This window comes from Cylas formicarius, unplaced genomic scaffold (genome assembly GCF_029955315.1).
Source record: "Cylas formicarius isolate icCylForm1 unplaced genomic scaffold, icCylForm1.1 PGA_scaffold_18__1_contigs__length_1836631, whole genome shotgun sequence".
In the NCBI taxonomy this organism is placed as follows: Eukaryota; Metazoa; Arthropoda; class Insecta; order Coleoptera; family Brentidae; genus Cylas; species Cylas formicarius.
Window position 1 is genome coordinate 103962 of NW_026844261.1, and position 20843 is coordinate 124804.

General features: G+C 31.8%; 4 long non-coding RNA genes across 5 annotated transcripts; all 4 read right to left on the bottom strand.

The window, feature by feature from the left end:
* Window positions 1-3344: 3344 nt before the first annotated feature.
* Window positions 3345-7327, bottom strand: LOC132695981 (uncharacterized). Its single transcript, XR_009617970.1, has 5 exons — window positions 7082-7327; window positions 6398-6484; window positions 5236-5358; window positions 4866-5149; window positions 3345-4224 (listed from the first exon to the last, which is right to left on the bottom strand). It is a non-coding gene; the product is annotated as an uncharacterized LOC132695981 (long non-coding RNA).
* Window positions 7328-8509: 1182 nt separating this feature from the next.
* LOC132695982 (uncharacterized) lies at window positions 8510-10737 on the bottom strand. 2 transcript variants are annotated; one of them, XR_009617972.1, is made up of 3 exons: window positions 9654-10737; window positions 9382-9579; window positions 8510-9269 (listed from the first exon to the last, which is right to left on the bottom strand). It is a non-coding gene; the product is annotated as an uncharacterized LOC132695982 (long non-coding RNA). The 2 variants fall into 2 exon arrangements; XR_009617971.1 differs by having other exon boundaries at window positions 9644-10737.
* Window positions 10738-16598: 5861 nt separating this feature from the next.
* LOC132695983 (uncharacterized) lies at window positions 16599-18569 on the bottom strand. The gene is made up of 3 exons (XR_009617973.1): window positions 17643-18569; window positions 17381-17578; window positions 16599-17268 (listed from the first exon to the last, which is right to left on the bottom strand). It is a non-coding gene; the product is annotated as an uncharacterized LOC132695983 (long non-coding RNA).
* Window positions 18570-19281: 712 nt separating this feature from the next.
* LOC132695984 (uncharacterized) lies at window positions 19282-20635 on the bottom strand. The gene is made up of 3 exons (XR_009617974.1): window positions 20511-20635; window positions 20140-20424; window positions 19282-19498 (listed from the first exon to the last, which is right to left on the bottom strand). It is a non-coding gene; the product is annotated as an uncharacterized LOC132695984 (long non-coding RNA).
* Between the last annotated feature and the right edge of the window lie 208 nt (window positions 20636-20843).

A 20843-nucleotide genomic window follows, 5' to 3' on the forward strand; every position in this document is an offset into this window, starting at 1 on the left:
GTTTCAAGTAAATCTTCCTTTAAAGAGTCCCACTGAGCACTTAAAACTTGGTGATTCATTTTGGTTGGCAAAAAGGAGATTTCTAAATTTAGAAAAACGGTTTGAGAGAAATCCAGAGCTTTTCACAATGTATAAATGTTTCATAGATGAGTATATTTCCCTTGGCCATGCTAAGTATATTCCACTTCAATATCAAAATGAAAATGGTTATAATAAATACTTCCTGCCACACCATTGTGTCCTGAGAGATGAAAGTACTAGTACAAGGTTGAGAGTGGTGTTTGATGCTTCAATGAAGACCTCCAGCGGAGTTTCGTTAAATGATATAATGTTCAAAGGGTTTTCCGTGCAACCTGAGTTGTTTGACATTCTGGTTCGATTCCGAAGTTCAAGATATGTACTAACTTGTGACATCGTAAAAATGTTCCGTAAGATTTTTGTTTCTCCAGAGCAAACTTTTCTGCAGAATATCTTGTGGCGCGATAATTCCAATGATCCTCTTAGGTGTATAGAGCTCCTTACAGTAACGTATGGTACTAACAGTGCTCCATTCTTGGCTACTCGTACAATAAAGGATCTTGCAATTCGAAACAAGGAAAAATTTCCATTAGCTGCTAATGCAGTTCTTCAGCAGTGCTACGTTGATGACATCCTCGCAACAATTGGTTCTTATGAAAATCTAAAGGAGACTCACAGACAGCTAATTTCACTTTTTAACTCCGCTAATATTGAGCTTCATAAATGGTCATCCAACAGTAGTAAATTTTTGAAGTCCAGTATTCACAACAACACTCAAGAGGTGTATAATATTAAATCTGAAGGTTGTTCAAGTAAGGTTTTGGGTATTGCATGGGATCCCACCAGTGACCAATTTACAATTACTCTTCCGAAGAAAGCAGAGAAAGGTCATACTACCAAAAGGCACATTCTCTCTCAGATTGCTCAACTTTTCGATCCATTAGGACTCGTTGCTCCCGTTATTATCTTGGCAAAAATTTTCATGCAGAAGATCTGGATTTCTAAAATTGACTGGGATGAAAACCTCACCCCTGAGCTTCTTTCAGAATGGGTACAATTTGAAAATTCCCAGATGTATATTTTCTTCAGGTCAGTTTTATAGAGCCGAACTGCATGGGTTCTGCGACGCAAGTCTGAAGGCCTATGGTGCTGCAATCTATGTTCGAGCATTGTATCCAGATGGTACTGTTTCTTGTAATTTGGTAACATCTAAGAGTCGGGTAGCACCAATTAAAACAATCACCCTACCTCGTCTTGAGCTCTGTGGAGCACTCCTCCTAGCTAACCTAACGTCAAAGATTCTTTCAGTTCTAAGTAATGAGACCTCCTTTCATAGTGTAAATCTTTATACCGATTCTCAGATAGTATTGTGTTGGATAAATTCTCATTCTTCCAGATGGTCTATTTTCGTATCAAATCGAGTTTCAGAAATTCAACGACTAACGTCGGGCTTTCATTGGAGACATATTTCTTCGTCAAACAATCCTGCTGATCTTCTTTCTAGAGGGATGACTCCAAATGAGATTCTACATTCAGAGTTCTGGTTCAATGGTCCAAATTTCCTAAGAAATACTGAATTAAATCTTAAGGATTTTGATTTCACAGGGACCTCATTCATAAATATTCCAGAAGAAAGAAAGGTGAAAACTGTACTCCATTTTATCAGAGGGGATCCAAATACAGAATTTTGGAATTCAATCTTCTCCAGGTACTCTTCCTTTTTGAAACTACAGAGAGTTATTGCGTCATGTTTACGGTTTGTTAATAACGCTCATCCGAAACGTTCCAAATTTGTTGGTCCACTTAAGGTTGATGAAATTCAAGGAGCTTTGTTACTCATTGTGAAAATTCTTCAAGAGCAAAATTTCGTTCAAGAGTTACGCGAGTTAAGGTCCAATAAGGTAATTTCCAATAAGGTTCTTCTTAGATTATCTCCTTTTATAGACAATTCTGGACTCCTGAGAGTGGGAGGTAGGTTGGCATATGCGGACTTGCCTTATGAACAAAGGCATCCGTTGCTACTTCCATCCAAAAATCTAGTTGTTTCATTAATGCTAAGGGAGGAACATCTGAAACTTTCCCATGCAGGTGCGCAGACGGTTCTTTCCAACTTTCGCTTAAGATTCTGGCCTCTTGGAGGCCTAACAGAAATTAAACGGATAATTCGTAAGTGCGTCATATGTTATAGATTCAAGGCACAATCCTGCCAACAAATAATGGCTAATCTTCCGATAATTCGCACGCAACCCTTTAGACCATTTTCCAAGGTGGGGGTAGATTTAGGAGGCCCATTCTTTACTAAGTCTTCTAAAATGAAAAGAGCTTCCCTAAATAAATCTTACATCTGTGTGTTCGTTTGTATGGTCACCAAGGCTGTACATATAGAACTAGTTTCGAATCTTTCTACAGATGCATTCATTATGACACTTAAGAGATTTATTTCCCGCAGAGGTTGTCCTTCAGTGATATATAGTGACAATCCCACAAATTTCTTAGGTTCCCGCAATCAACTAAAGGAAGTGTATGATTTCTTCAGAAATGAACAAATTTCTGCGTCCATAGAAAATTTCCTTGTTACTAGAGAGATTAATTGGAAGTTTATTCCACCGAAGAGTCCACATCATGGCGGCTTATGGGAGGCAGCCATAAAGAGTACTAAATATTATTTGCAACGAATAGCTGGCAATTCTCATTTTACATTCGAAGAGCTTACCACCATTCTTACACAAATAGAAGCCATTCTAAATTCGCGACCGCTTCAACCAATTTCTACTGACTCTAGTGACTGTACGTGTCTAACACCTGGTCATTTTCTAATCGGAAATAGCTTAACGTCCTTTCCAGATAAAGATGTGTCTGACATTGCTGAAAATAGACTTTCGCGGTATGAACGTTGTACTCAAGCTCAACAGGTTTTTTGGAAACGATGGTCCAAGGAGTATCTTAATTTGCTTCAAAACAAACCGAAGTGGCTACGTCCCATTCGAAACTTAAAGGTCAACGACGTAGTCTTATTTAAGGAAGACAACCTGAAACCCCTAGAATGGCCACTAGCCAGAGTAATAGAGATATTCCCAAGTCTTGACGGTAAGGTGCGAACAGTCAAAATTAAAACTAAAAATGCTACATACATCAGAAGCATTACCAAGGTATGTCTCCTACCAAATGATGAAAATGAGCTTGCTCATTAAATTAGTTTGAAAGCAAGGCTTTCAACGCGGGGCAGGATGTTCGGGAAAACCGAACAAATAAATAAATTCAAATGTTAGACGCCAGGCACGCTGGCAACCCGTGTTACACGGTTGAGGTTATGAGAAAAGGCAAGAAGGGGGAAGCCTCTCCCGCTTGCTGGCAATTAATCGTTTTCATTGAGTTTTCCTTCGATGTTGTTGTGAAAGGATTTATTAATTTTTCTATTCGTAGAGTGAAATCTCGTTCCTGCTTTACGTTAAACGTGTGTTGTACAAAAGGTGATTATAATTTTGGTTATAAACGCAAGGCATACCATGTTGGCGATAATTAGGTCACGTCATTAAAGTGCTTGCGAAAACCTTTTGGACTTTGAATTACCCGAATGTTGCAACCTCAACATTATGTATGATATTATTAGGCAATTACATGCGATGAAATATTAGAAAATTATTGTAGTTTTTTGGTAATTTCGTGAAGATGTTTAAACATCATTAAGCAAAAATATATCGAAAAAATAATCTGTACTTATCCGCATTATTATTGTTTCTTTTACTTTTTCATTAATTATAATACTTTAGGAAGGGAAGTAATTTATGTAGTAATAAATATTTTTAATATCACATGTGATATTCACTTGAATTATTATTTTTTAAATAAACGATATTTTATTCTTTATACTTTTCTTTTATTTCATTTCTTATCGTCACTTTATGTTCTTAAAAGAAATAAAAAGGAATCTGTAAACAATACCGAATTTGTTTGACAGATTGTGTAGACTTATGTTTTACATTTCTTGTGTTAAACTCGAAAAACTTATTATGTTACATAAAACGAATATAAAAAACTTACTTGTTAAATTGAAATTTATGTCTAAATGAAGTATTTTCTTGGATGACTCGACGAATACTTACAAAGTTTCAATGATCGTTTATTTAATAAAATTGTCTCTTTTTTTTTATAATTGATGAATGATATTCTTCATAACTAAGTTGTCGGTAGTGATTTATTGTCCACCTAGAAATATATAATAATTTATAAATTTTCATTGAGAGAAATAAATGGAAAATTTAACATTCAAAAAGAAATATTAGAAAATTAAAATTTAAAAAACTTGAATAATTTAAAAAATACATAAATAAATGAAACACATTAAAACACTAATATTTCATATTAAGAATAATAATATAAATATTAAAAGAAAATTAAGATTAATTATCATGTTTTCATTCATTCATTTAAATATATATATTTTTTAATTATTTCTTTTTATTTAGATGATATAAGCCTTTGTAAAATAGTGATGATAATTTTTTGGATGAAATTATCAGTTGGTCCATGTTCAATAACTGATTGAAGGCATTCCTTATAGGGAAATTGTTAATGATGGTTTGTTTTTTATCTGCAGGATTATAACATGAAAAAAATTTACCGTCAAAAAAGTAAATAAAATATTTTAAATTTATCATGCAATTTTAGTAAATAAATTGAAAATCGTCTATTTGAAATACTTACACATATATATGATTCATTTAAATGTTGACAAAAACAATAAAACTAACTTGAATTGTGTAAATAATTTTAAAAGATTATATGAAAAGTTAATTTTATACCAAATATCAATTACGACTTATAATTTGAACATGATAAAACTTTACCTGTGTTTATATCCATTTATCCGAATAATATTTTACTTGGATAATTTTTTTTCCAAATTGGCAATGATGGTTTTTATTTAAATTTCTTATGATAATTTCTCTAGAAATTATCAGAAGTCGTTTTATTGATAACTCATTGATGATAATTTTTGCTGTTAAACTACCCTCTTCTAAGCGGTTCTTCAATGGTCTAATTTGTTACCTGGGACGTCAGCTTTTTTTTATAGGGGATAGTGAAACATCTAGTTCTTGTATCAATTCTCTTTCTGCAAATTTTTTGAATCCTGTAACCATAGGAAACAAAACGATTATGAATTAGAGGTTATGAAAAATAATAAGGCATAAAAATTAAAAATGTTATATTAAATACCTTTAATTTAAAAATTCGTCGACATGTACCCATTTTGACATTTTCTACGTTTAACTGTGTTCGCGTTTACCATAGTTTGAAACTCGGATGGGCATTGTAAAACCGCATCAAATAATCCTACAACTGTTGATGACGTCATAAATTTAAAATTGTCATTATTAATATTAGAATTAAGATTATGTATTATTATTGTTGAGGCATTACAATTTTTGTTAATTTCATCATGATGTTTAGATATTTTATTGGAAAATATATTTAAAAGTAATTTGTAAACTTTTACATTATTTTCTTAAAGAAGTAAAAAGGAATCTGTAATTTCGAAATTGCTTGATAAATGGCGTAGATTTACGCTTTGTATATATTTGTTTTTCAGCTTGAAAATATAGGATACTATGTAAAATAATTATTGATTTTAATTTGATATATTTTATAAAATAAATATTAAAGACTTACTTGTTAAATTAAAATTTCTTTATCCAAATAATGTATTTAATTTAATAAAATAATGTATTGTATCAATTATTTGTCGCAAATTCTCAAATTCTATAATCATCACAAATGAAATAAAAATAAATTAGAGGTTATAAAAAATAAAATCACATAAAATTTAAAGATTCTATATTAAATACCTGTTATCTGTAAAGTGTATTTATGTCATCAACGATAATATTTTAAAAATTTCATAAATTACACGATTATATACGACCAAATATTAGAAAAATATTGTATCTTCATTTACATTTAATGAAAACTATTTTAGTCAAAATGAAAATATTCTTTATGATAAAACATCTGGTTTTTGTATTGCATTAATTATTTTTCCACAAATTCTTAAATCCTGCAACCATCGGAGACAAAACAATAATAAATTAGGGATTATGGAAATTATTATCACATAAAAATTAAGATTGTTATATTAAATACCTTTTATGTTTCTTTATGAAATAAATTCCAGTAATACGTTCTTTATGCGATCATCAACGATATTTTAAGAATCTTGAAATTTATAGACATGTATGTTTTCTTACCATCATTTGACTGTAGCTGAGTCTATCATAATTTCTAATAATTTGGATGGTGATTTAAGGTAAAAATAACTAAATTTCATTACATTAGATAACAATTTTTAATTAATATAACTTTATGAGACACATTTATTTACCTTTGATTCAAACCATCTCAGTTGAAATGTAACGATTTTTCATGATGATAGTTCCTTGTTTGTATTAATTTTGGAGTTTCATATTTACTGAAAATAAAAAACAATAAATTAAAAGACCTGAAAAACAAAAGTATATTCAAAGTTATTATTTTATGAAATTCATTTTAAAATGTATCTTTAATAACTAATCAATGGTAATCCTTATATATTCATTGATAAATTAAAACAATGTTCAATTTTCTTTCTTTCATTATTATAAATTACTAACAATTAAATTTCAGACAAATAATAATCTTAATATGGCAATCAATAATTAATATTTTCATCAGCAAAAATGTATAATCGAAATTTTCCAGTAAATGAAATTTAAAATTGTAAAACTCTACTAAACACAAAAATTCAATCTAAAAATGATAAATATTTTTAAACATGATTTAATCATTCACCTGATATTTCCTTGATATAAAAGTAACTACAATTCTTTCAATGAAACAGTAATTTTCAGTCGACAAAATTTTATAAATTATCTTTACCCATATCCAATTGCATAAAAAGGGAGAAAGCCTCGTATTTTCTGCTTACCGAGTGCTTTGCTTTAACATGAGCAAGATTGGGAGTCTTCGGAATGACCCTGATCGATCGGGATTCAGTGCATGGTATTACTAGACTAAAGAAGTTGCTAACCTTCTATAGAAAGGGTGGCATTTTGGACGTTCTCTAGAGCGGTCTGGTGGCCTAAATGCTTGGACGCCCACGAGCGCCTCCCTTCAATATCAATACCAATATCCATATCCGATAAAAATCATTTTAAACGAATTATAATGATTCTTGACAATGAAACTTTTAAAAGTTGTGTAGTATCAATATATACTTTATAATTTATCTTGTTCATATTCTATATAATTCCATTTTAGAGTAAATTGTGGAAGCTTTCTATAACTGAAAACAAAGAGGTTAGAAACAGTAAATTAAATTTCAGTCAAATAATAATCTTAATATGGCAATCAAAAATTAATATTTTCATCAGCAAAAATGTATAATCGAAATTTTCCAGTAAATGAAATTTAAAATTGTAAAACTCTACTAAACATAAAAATTCAATCTAAAAATGATAAATATTTTTAAACATGATTTAATCATTCACCTGATATTTCCTTAATATAAAAGGAACTACAATTCTTTCAATGAAACAGTAATTTTCAGTCACAAAATTTATAAATTATCTTTACCCATATCCGATTGCATAAAAAGGGAGAAAGCCTCATATTTTCTGCTTACCGAGTGCTTTGCTTTAACATGAGCAAGATTGGGAGTTTTCGGAACGACCCTGATCGATCGGGATTCAGCGCATGGTATTACTAGACTAAAGAAGTTGCTAACCTTCTATAGAAAGGGTGGCATTTTGGACGTTCTCTAGAGCGGTCTGGTCGCCTAAATGCTTGGACGCCCACGAGCGCCTCCCTTCAATATCAACACCAATATCCATATCCGATAAAAATCATTTTAAACGAATTATAATGATTCTTGACAATGAAACTTTTAAAAGTTGTGTAATATCAATATATACTTTATAATTTATCTTGTTCATATTCTATATAATTCCATTTTAGGGTAAATTGTGGAATCTTTCTATAACTGAAAAACAAATAGAGGTTAGAAACAGTAATATAAACAATAAGTTTAAACATTACATATCTTTCATTTATTATAGAATATATTAGTTTCTATTTAAAAAACAATCTTCGAGATATATTCTTTATACAATAGAAGATATCTTTGCTGAAATTTAACATGTTTCCAAAATTTTCTATGGTTGGTGTTTGCAAATTGACGTTTTACCATAGATGTATCTCTTATAGATTCTTTATGTATTCTAAGGTTATAATGCATTGAATAATCTCTCAACTATTAATGACATCACAAATCCTCAACATGCCTCAAGAGTAATAGAAACACACATATTCATTGCGACCTAATAATAAAAAATATTTGTAAAAATTAGGCTTATGTTAGTCTTTTTTATATTCTAATGTAAAATGTATATGTATTTTTTTTTCACTTCCGAGTCAACAGGTTTTGTTCTAGTTGTTGTTGTTGTTTGGCGGAGTGTATGTGTGTCTAAATAAAAAAAACACTAAAGATTTTTTTTATTTACATCAACATCGATAATATTTTTAAAATTAAAAAAAAAAAACTATGGAATTGATGCGGGCAGAGAGGATGCTAAACTTGCAAAATGTTTAAGTTTTTTTCTGCATTCGTCGGAGTGAAGGCGCGCCACTTGTAACTCGCTCTGCAGCAGGGCAATTTTAGTTTCAGTCTCTTTGATCCGGTCCTCGTTTCGCACCAGCTGCGACTCTAAAACCATTTTCAACTGGAACGCTTCGCATACCAGCCTTCTTTCTTCGTCGTCGATAAACGTATCGAACCAACCGGAGGAGGAGAAGGATAAGCCGGTATGCTGCTGCTGCTGCTGCTGAACCGTTTCTTCGCTTTTTCTTTTTTTTTGTGAGGCTTTGGGGGTGTCGTCGCACTACGACATGTTTACGCAGGTTGAAGCTTTACACTGTGCCCATTCACGGCCTAAAAGGCATGACCAGTCAAACTTCAAAAGGATTAACTCGATGCACCATTAAATCACAAAATCAAGCAACTCCTCTACTTTCGTTCGATGCCATTGTCGTACCACAGCTATGTACTGACAGACCTGCAATCCAATAACGCTGGCAGAGAAAATTTAAAAAATCTGGAGTTGGCTGACCGCAATTACCATATTCCCGGTGTTGTAGATCTTGTAATTGGCGATTAACTGGTCAAATCCTACTCGCTGGACGCATCCCAGGTGCGTCCGGTCATCCATCTGCTTTAGAAACTAATAGGAAAGGTACAAAACTCGTTGAATAATTTGTCGACTGTTACGTCATGTTGCAACAGTATTGGCTTAGATACTTATTTTCTGAAATTCTGGGAAGTAGAAAGCATACCGACTAAGCATCCCGCTTCCCCGGAGGACGAAAGGTGTGAGACTATTTTCGCAAATACGACCCGCAGGAACAAGAGTGGTAGATTTATCGCATCCCTACCCTTTAAACACCCAGAATCTTAGCTTGTTGTCGCTGGAAAAGCGTCTTTCTCGAAACCCAGAGCTCTATTCTATGTATCTCGACTTTATGCGCGATTACCTGGAAGATATTTATAAAGGTTCTTGGATTACAATGGAGCCCCATCTCCGATGCTTTTTCATACCATTGCCTACCTGGCCTTGCATGTAGATGAATAAAGGGACATCCATGCCCACATAACCTCACTTTTGGCTTCCCGGCCGCGGGCCCACCGCCCACGGGTCTTCTTCCTTCACACTGGACCTATTGGCCACCCGCCCATGTGCTTCTTCTTTTTGTGTTCTGGCCGTTCGTCCATAGGTCACTCGCCCATTAACCATACGCCCTAACCTTACCAAACCGTCGTCAGTGGTGCCAACCAAAACGTTGTCTTTGTCCGTTCGCCAGCGTGCCGTTCGGGGACCCCACCGGCAGCCCCCCCGCCATCTCGAGGGGGCTGCCGTGAAAACCCGTCCGTCGTTGAACGGTCACTTTAATGCCGAGCTAATTATGTACCGTCGGTTCCGTCCCGTTGCTGCTAGATGTCGCGCGCGCCGTTCGGGGGCCCGATCGTTGTCAGTGGTGCCAATTTAACCAAACCGTGGTGCCAACCTAACCGTGGTGCCAACCGTCGTCCGTGGTGCCAACCAAACCGTTGTTAGTGGTGCCAACCAAGTGACGCAAACGTCACCGGCAGAGAGGCGTACGTGCCGAAGGCGCGGGGGACAGGAAATAGATAAGAATATCCGTTGATAATGCTATTAATAAAACATCCGGAACACACAATAACATTTCAGTTTAATAATGAACGTCACACCGCCGAGAAATTATTTCGTCTACTCCAAAAAAATCGTGTGTTCAAAGTGTAATTACGCGCGCAAATACAAATATCAGCTACAACCGTATTGGATAAACAAAGTAAAACTCCTTGACGTGTGTCCAAAGTGTACCCATCCTACAGTGCATCTTGTGAGATACGACACCCGTCATTACTACTAAAATGACAACCAAAAAACGCGTATTCACCTGTTTTATAAATGGTGATGATATGAAAGAAAAACTGGAAGCAATGCAAGGCCAGGTAGCCTGGTACATCGGCCAACAAGAAACAGGTAGGCTTTCGCAATGAATTTTACGCGAACTATTGAGGACGCTCAAAATTTAATTTTCGCTTTTCGTCAAGTGAACAAGGAGCGAACGGAGGTTAAACCGCCGCGTGAAATGCTCCACCACAGAATCATCTCGGTGTCTTCTACGTCTCTTCTTCGTTTCGAATGTGGTTGTATCTACCATAGATTCAAATTCGGAAGGGCACTGCAGAACCGTATTAGATAACGTCGCAACTGTCAATGACGTCACAAATTTCACGTTTCAATTAAAATATGTCATATTGGTAATTTCACGAATTAGGCAATTGTGATATTATGTATGATATTATTAGGCAATTACATGCGATGAAATATTAGAAAATTATTGTAGTTTTTTGGTAATTTCGTTAAGATGTTTAAACATCATTATGCAAAAATATATCGAAAAAATATATTTAAAAACAATCTGTACTTATCCGCATTATTATTGTTTCTTTTACTTTTTCCTTAATTATAATACTTTAGGAAGGGGAGTAATTTATGTAGTAATAAATATTTTTAATATCACATGTGATATTCACTTAAATTATTATTTTTTAAATAAACGATATTTTATTCTTTATAGTTTTCTTTTATTTCATTTCTTGTCGTCACTTTATGTTCTTAAAAGAAATAAAAAGGAATCTGTAAACAATACCGAATTTGTTTGACAGATTGTGTAGACTTATGTTTTACATTTCTTGTGTTAAACTCGAAAAAATTATTATGTTACATAAAACGAATATAAAAAACTTACTTGTTAAATTGAAATTTATGTCTAAATGAAGTATTTTCTTGGATGACTCGACGAATACTTACAAAGTTTCAATGATCGTTTATTTAATAAAATTGTCTCTTTTTTTTTTTATAATTGATGAATGATATTCTTCATAACTAAGTTGTCGGTAGTGATTTATTGTCCACCCAGAAATATATAATAATTTTTAAATTTTCATTGAGAGAAATATATGGAAAATTTTACATTCAAAAAGAAATATTAGAAAATTAAAATTTAAAAAACTTGAATAATTTAAAAAATACATAAATAAATGAAACACATTAAAACACTAATATTTCATATTAAGAATAATAATATAAATATTAAAAGAAAATTAAGATTAATTATCATGTTTTCATTCATTCATTTAAATATATATATTTTTTAATTATTTCTTTTTATTTAGATGATATAAGCCTTTGTAAAATAGTGATGGTAATTTTTTGGATGAAATTATCAGTTGGTCCATGTTCAATAACTGATTGAAGGCATTCCTTATAGGGAAATTGTTAATGATGGTTTGTTTTTTATCTGCAGGATTATAACATAAAAAAAATTTACCGTCAAAAAAGTAAATAAAATATTTTAAATTTATCATGCAATTTTAGTAAATAAATTGAAAATCGTCTATTTGAATACTTACACATATATATGATTCATTTAAATGTTGACAAAAACAATAAAGCTAACTTGAATTGTGTAAATAATTTTAAAAGATTATATGAAACGTTAATTTTATACCAAATATCAATTACGACTTATAATTTGAACATGATAAAACTTTACCTGTGTTTTTATCCATTTATCCGAATAATATTTTACTTGGATAATTTTTTTCCAAATTGGCAATGATGGTTTTTATTTAAATTTCTTATGATAATTTCTCTAGAAGTTATCAGAAGTCGTTTTATTGATAACTCATTGATGATAATTTTTGCTGTTAAACTACCCTCTTCTAAGCGGTTCTTCAATGGTCTAATTTGTTACCTGGGACGTCAGCTTTTTTTTTTAGGGGGTAGTGAAACATCTAGTTCTTGTATCAATTCTCTTTCTGCAAATTTTTTGAATCCTGTAACCATAGGAAACAAAACGATTATGAATTAGAGGTAATGAAAAATAATATGGCATAAAAATTAAATATGTTATACCTTTAATTTAAAAATTCGTCGACATGTACCCATTTTGACATTTTCTACGTTTAACTGTGTTCGCGTTTACCATAGTTTGAAACTCGGATAGGCATTGTAAAACCGCATCAAATAATCCTACAACTGTTGATGACGTCATAAATTTAAAATTGTCATTATGTATTATTATTGTTGATTGGATAAATGAAGTAATTATGTACAAAGGCATTACAATTTTTGTTAATTTCATCATCATCAAGTTTAGATATTTTATCGGAAAATATATTTAAAAGTAATTTGTAATCTTTTACATTATTTTCTTAAAGAAGTAAAAAGGAATCTGTAATTTCGAAATTGCTTGATAAATGGCGTAGATTTACGCTTTGCATATATTTGTTTTTCAGCTTGAAAATATAGGATACTATGTAAAATAATTATTGATTTTAATTTGATATATTTTATAAAATAAATATTAAAGACTTACTTGTTAAATTAAAATTTCTTTATCCAAATAATGTATTTAATTTAATAAAATAATGTATTCTATCAATTATTTGTCGCAAATTCTCAAATTCTATAATCATCACAAATGAAATAAAAATAAATTAGAGGTTATAAAAAATAAAATCACATACGACGAAATATTACAAAAATATTGTATCTTCATTTACATTTAATGAAAACTATTTTAGTCAAAATGAAAAGATTCTTTATGATAAAACATCTGATTTTTGTATTGCATTAATTATTTTTCCACAAATTCTTAAATCCTGCAACCATCGGAGACAAAACAATAATAAATTAAAGATTATGGAAATTATTATCACATAAAAATTTTAGAGGTTATGAAAAATAATATCGCATAAAAATTAAAAATGTTATATTAAATACCTTTAATTTGTAAAATGTATTTGTTTCTCTTGGAAATAAATCCCAGTGACGCATTTTTTCACGCAATTGACGACGACATGCCATAATTTAAAAATTCGTCGACACGTACACATTTTGACATTTTCTACGTTTAACTGTGTTCGCGTTAACCATAGTTTGAAACTCGGAAGGGCATTGTAAACCCGCATCAAATAATCCTAAAACTGTTGATGACGTCATAAATATAAAATTGTCATAATTAATATTAGAATTAAGATTATGTAATATTATTGTTGATTGGATAAATGAAGTAATTATATACAAAGGCATTACAATTTTTGTTGATTTCATCATGATGTTTAGGTATTGTTATTGGAAAATATGTTGGAAAATATATTTGAAAGTAATTTGTAATCTTTTACATTATTTTCTTAAAGAAAAAGGAATCTGTAATTTCGAAATTGCTTGATAGATGGTGTAGATTTACGCTTTGTATATATTTGTTTTTCAGCTTGAAAATATAGGATAATATGTAAAATAATTATTGAATTTAATTTGATATATTTTCTGAAATAAATATTAAAGACTTACTTGTTAAATTAAAATTTCTTTATCCAAATAATGTATTTAATTTAATAAAATAATGTATTGTACCAATTATTTGTCGCAAATTCTCAAATTCTATAATCATCACAAATGAAATAAAAATAAATTAGAGGTTATAAAAAATAAAATCACATCAAATTTAAAGATTCTATATTAAATACCTGTTATCTGCAAAGTGTATTTATGTCATCAACGATAATATTTTAAAAATTTCATAAATTACACGATTATATACGACCAAATATTAGAAAAATATTGTATCTTCATTTACATTTAATGAAAACTATTTTAGTCAAAATGAAAATATTCTTTATGATAAAACATCTGGTTTTTGTATTGCATTAATTATTTTTCCACAAATTCTTAAATCCTGCAACCATCGGAGACAAAACAATAATAAATTAGGGATTATGGAAATTATTATCACATAAAAATTAAGATTGTTATATTAAATACCTTTTATGTTTCTTTATAAAATAAATTCCAGTAATACGTTCTTTATGCGATCATCAACGATATTTTTAGAATCTTGAAATTTATAGACATATATGTTTTCTTACCATCATTTGACTGTAGTTGGGTCTATCATAATTTCTAATAATTTGGATGGTGATTTAAGGTAAAAATAACTAAATTTCATTACATTAGATAACAATTTTTAATTAATATAACTTTATGAGACACATTTATTTATCTTTGATTCAAACCATCTCAGTTGAAATGTAACGATTTTTCATGATGATAGTTCCTTTTTGTATTAATTTTGGAGTTTCATATTTACTGAAAATAAAAAACAATAAATTAAAAGACCTGAAAAACAAAAGTATATTCAAAGTTATTATTTTATGAAATTCATTTTAAAATGTATCTTTAATAACTAATCAATGGTAATCCTTATATATTCATTGATAAATTAAAACAATGTTCAATTTTCTTTCTTTCATTATTATAAATTACTAACAATTAAATTTCAGACAAATAATAATCTTAATATGGCAATCAATAATTAATATTTTCATCAGCAAAAATGTATAATCGAAATTTTCCAGTAAATGAAATTTAAAATTGTAAAACTCTACTAAACATAAAAATTCAATCTAAAAATGATAAATATTTTTAAACATGATTTAATCATTCACCTGATATTTCCTTGATATAAAAGTAACTACAATTCTTTCAATGAAACAGTAATTTTCAGTCGACAAAATTTTATAAATTATCTTTACCCATATCCGATTGCATAAAAAGGGAGAAAGCCTCGTATTTTCTGCTTACCGAGTGCTTTGCTTTAACATGAGCAAGATTGGGAGTCTTCGGAATGACCCTGATCGATCGGGATTCAGTGCATGGTATTACTAGCCTTAAGAAGTTGCTAACCTTCTATAGAAAGGGTGGCATTTTCACGAGCGCGCCCCCCTTCAATATCAATACCAATATCCATATCCGATAAAAATCATTTTAAACTAATTATAATGATTCTTGACAATGAAACTTTTAAAAGTTGTGTAATATCAATATATACTTTATAATTTATCTTGTTCATATTCTATATAATTCCATTTTAGGGTAAATTGTGGAATCTTTCTATAACTGAAAAACAAATAGAGGTTAGAAACAGTAATATAAACAATAAGTTTAAACATTACATACCTTTCATTTATTATAGAATATATTAGTTTCTATTTAAAAAAACAATCTTCGAGATATATTCTTTATACAATAGAAGATATCTTTGCTGAAATTTAACATGTTTCCAAAATTTTCTATGGTTAGTGTTTGCAAATTGACATTTTACCATATATGTATCTCTAATAGATTCTTTATGTATTCTAAGGTGGATTTTGTGGTGGAGCATTGCACGCGGCGGTTTAACCTCCGTTCGCTCCCGACAGAATCCCTTGTATTCGTCCTCAAAAGTTTGATATCGGTTTCCACTGTGTGGACTTAGTGTTGTTAGTGTTCAGTGCATGTTTTAAAGTTATAATCGTCGTCGGCCCCGTCGTTTTTCCCCGTTCACGCCGGTATGGAGGCCGGATGGGCCCGGATGGTCCGCGGTGGAAGCGGGGGGTGTCGGTTTTTTTTGGTATCGGTCATATTTGTTTTTTTTGCTAGTTGAGCAAATATTGGTTATATGTCTTCTTTGTACGTGTTGGTCAATGACCAAAAGCGAAGATCCTCGACGGAAGTCGGCAATGGGCGAATTATCCTAGCAGTCTAGCCCAACATTTTTTTGTGAAACGCATACTTCAACTTGTATTCTAAGGTTATAAGAATGCATTGAATAATCTCTCAACTATTAATGACATCACAAATCATCAACATGCCTCAAGAGTAATAGAAACACAGATATTCATTGCGACCTAATAATAAAAAATATTTGTAAAAATTAGGCTTATGTTAGTCTTTTTTTTATTCTAATGTAAAATGTATATGTATTTTTTTTTCACTTCCGATTCAACAGGTTTTGTTCTAGTTGTTGTTGTTGTTTGGAGGAGTGTATGTGTGTCTAAATAAAAAAAACACTAAAGATTTTTTTTTATTTACATCAACATCGATAATATTTTTAAAATTAAAAAAAAAAAAACTATGGGATTGATGCGGGCAGAGAGGATGCTAAACTTGCAAAATGTTTAAGTTTTTTTCTGCATTCGTCGGAATGAAGGCGCGCCACTTGTAACTCGCTCTGCAGCAGGGCAATTTTAGTTTCAGTCTCTTTGATCTGGTCCTCGTTTCGTACCAGCTGCGACTCTAAAACCATTTTCAACTGGAACGCTTCGCATACCACCCTTCTTTCTTCGTCGTCGATAAACGTATCGAACCAACCGGAGGAGGAGGAGGATGAGCCGGTATGCTGCTGCTGCTGCTGCTGAACCGTTTCTTCGCTTTTTCTTTCTTTTTGTGAGGCTTTGGGGGTGTCGTCGCACTACGACGTGTTTACGCAGGTTGAAGTTTTACACTGTGCCCATTCACGGCCTAAAAGGCATGACCAGTCAAACTTCAAAAGGATTAACTTGATGCACCATTAAATCACAAAATCAAGCAACTCCTCTACTTTCGTTCGATGCCATTGTCGTACCACAGCTATGTACTGACAGACCTGCAATCCAATAACGCTGGCAGAGAAAATTTAAAAAATCTGGAGTTGGCTGACCGCAATTACCATATTCCCGGTGTTGTAGATCTTGTAATTGGCGATTAACTGGTCAAATCCTACTCGCTGGACGCATCCCAGGTGCGTCCGGTCATCCATCTGCTTTAGAAACTAATAGGAAAGGTACAAAACTCGTTGAATAATTTGTCGACTGTTACGTCATGTTGCAGCAGTATTGGCTTAGATACTTATTTTCTGAAATTCTGGGAAGTAGAAAACATACCGACTAAGCATCCCGCTTCCCCGGAGGACGAAAGGTGTGAGACTATTTTCGCAAATACGACCCGCAGGAACAAGAGTGGTAGATTTATCGCATCCCTACCCTTTAAACACCCAGAATCTTAGCTTGTTGTCGCTGGAAAACCGTCTTTCTCGAAACCCAGAGCTCTATTCTACGTATCTCGACTTTATGCGCGATTACCTGGAAGATATTTATAAAGGTTCTTGGATTACAATGGAGCCCCATCTCCGATGCTTTTTCATACCATTGCCTACCTGGCCTTGCATGTAGATGAATAAAGGGACATCCAGGCCCACATAACCTCACTTTTTGGCTTCCCGACCACGGTCACAACGCCCATGGTCTTCTTCTTTTTGTGTTCTGGCCATTCGTCCATAGGTCACTCTCCCTAACCTTACCAAACAGTGGTCAGTAGTGCCAACCAAACCGTTGTCTTTGTCCGTTCGCCCGCGTGCCGTTCGGGGACCCCACCGGTAGCCCCCTCGCCATCTCGGGGGGGCTGCCGTGAAAACCCGTCCGTCGTTGAACGGTCACTTTAATGCCGAGCTAATTATGTACCGTCGGTTCCGTCCCGTTGCTGCTAGATGTCACGCGCGCCGTTCGCCCGCGTGCCGTTCGGGGGCCCACCGCCCGCGCGGGGGCGTAGCCCCCGATCGTTGTCCGTGGTGCCAAATTAACCAAACCGTGGTGCCAACCTAACCGTGGTCCGTGGTGCCAACCAAGTGACGCAAACGTCACCGGCAGGGAGGCGTACGTGCCGAAGGCGCGGGGGACAGGAAATAGATAAGAATATCCGTTGATAATGCTATTAATAAAACATCCGGAACACACAATAACATTTCAGTTTAATAATGAACGTCACACCGCCGAGAAATTATTTCGTCTACTCCAAAAAAATCGTGTGTTCAAAGTGTAATTACGCGCGCAAATACAAATATCAGCTATAACCGTATTGGATAAGCAAAGTAAAACTCCTTGACGTGTGTCCAAAGTGTACCCATCCTACAGTGCATCTTGTGAGATACGACACCCGTCATTACTACTAAAATGACAACCAAAAAACGCGTATTCACCTGTTTTATAAATGGTGATGATATGAAAGGAAAACTGGAAGCAATGCAAGGCCAGGTAGCCTGGTACATCGGCCAACAAGAAACAGGTAGGCTTTCGCAATGAATTTTACGCGAACTATTGAGGACGCTCAAAATTTAATTTTTGCTTTTCGTCAAGTGAACAAGGAGCGAACGGAGGTTAAACCGCCGCGTGCAATGCTCCACCACGGAATCATCTCGGTGTCTTCTACGTCTCTTCTTCTTGTTCGAATGTGGTTGTATCTACCATAGATTCAAATTCGGATGGGCACTGCAGAACCGTATTGGATAACGTCGCAACTGTCAATGACGTCACAAATTTCACGTTACAATTAAAATATGTCATATTGGTAATTTCACGAATTAGGCAATTATGTGATATTATGTATGATATTATTAGGCAATTACATGCGATGAAATATTAGAAAATTATTGTAGTTTTTTGGTAATTTCGTTAAGATGTTTAAACATCATTATGCAAAAATGTATCGAAAAAATATATTTAAAAATAATCTGTACTTATCCGCATTATTATTGTTTCTTTTACTTTTTCCTTAATTATAATACTTTAGGAAGGAAAGTAATTTATGTAGTAATAAATATTTTTAATATCACATGTGATATTCACTTGAATTATTATTTTTTAAATAAACGATATTTTATTCTTTATAGTTTTCTTATATTTCATTTCTTGTCGTCACTTTATTTTCTTAAAAGAAATAAAAAGGAATCTGTAAACAATACCGAATTTATTTGACAGATTGTGTAAACTTATGTTTTACATTTCTTGTGTTAAACTAGAAAAACTTATTATGTTACATAAAACGAATAAAAAAAACTTACTTGTTAAATTGAAATTTATGTCTAAATGAAGTATTTTCTTGGATGACTCGACGAATACTTACAAAGTTTCAATGATCGTTTATTTAATAAAATTGTCTCTTTTTTTTTTATAATTGATGAACGATATTCTTCATAACTAAGTTGTCGGTAGTGATTTATTGTCCACCTAGAAATATATAATAATTTATAAATTTTCATTGAGAGAAATAAATGGAAAATTTTACATTCAAAAAGAAATATTAGAAAATTAAAATTTAAAAAACTTGAATAATTTAAAAAATACATAAATAAATGAAACACATTAAAACACTAATATTTCATATTAAGAATAATAATATAAATATTAAAAGAAAATTAAGATTAATTATCATGTTTTCATTCATTCATTTAAATATATATATTTTTTAATTATTTCTTTTTATTTAGATGATATAAGCCTTTGTAAAATAGTGATGGTAATTTTTTGGATGAAATTATCAGTTGGTCCATGTTCAATAACTGATTGAAGGCATTCCTTATAGGGAAATTGTTAATGATGGTTTGTTTTTTATCTGCAGGATTATAACATGAAAAAAATTTACCGTCAAAAAAGTAAATAAAATATTTTAAATTTATCATGCAATTTTAGTAAATAAATTGAAAATCGTCTATTTGAAATACTTACACATATATATGATTCATTTAAATGTTGCCAAAAACAATAAAACTAACTTGAATTGTGTAAATAATTTTAAAAGATTATATGAAAAGTTAATTTTATACCAAATATCAATTACGACTTATAATTTGAACATGATAAAACTTTACCTGTGTTTATATCCATTTATCCGAATAATATTTTACTTGGATAATTTTTTTTCCAAATTGGCAATGATGGTTTTTATTTAAATTTCTTATGATAATTTCTCTAGAAATTATCAGAAGTCGTTTTATTGATAACTCATTGATGATAATTTTTGCTGTTAAACTACCCTCTTCTAAGCGGTTCTTCAATGGTCTAATTTGTTACCTGGGACGTCAGCTTTTTTTTTTTAGGGGGTAGTGAAACATCTAGTTCTTGTATCATTTCTCTTTCTGCAAATTTTTTGAATCCTGTAACCATAGGAAACAAAACGATTATGAATTAGAGGTTATGAAAAATAATAAGGCATAAAAATTAAAAATGTTATATTAAATACCTTTAATTTAAAAATTCGTCGACATGTACCCATTTTGACATTTTCTACGTTTAACTGTGTTCGCGTTTACAATAGTTTGAAACTCGGATGGGCATTGTAAAACCGCATCAAATAATCCTACAACTGTTGATGACGTCATAAATTTAAAATTGTCATTATGTATTATTATTGTTGATTGGATAAATGAAGTAATTATGTACAAAGGCATTACAATTTTTGTTAATTTCATCATGATGTTTAGATATTTTATTGGAAAATATATTTAAAAGTAATTTGTAAACTTTTACATTATTTTCTTAAAGAAGTAAAAAGGAATCTGTAATTTCGAAATTG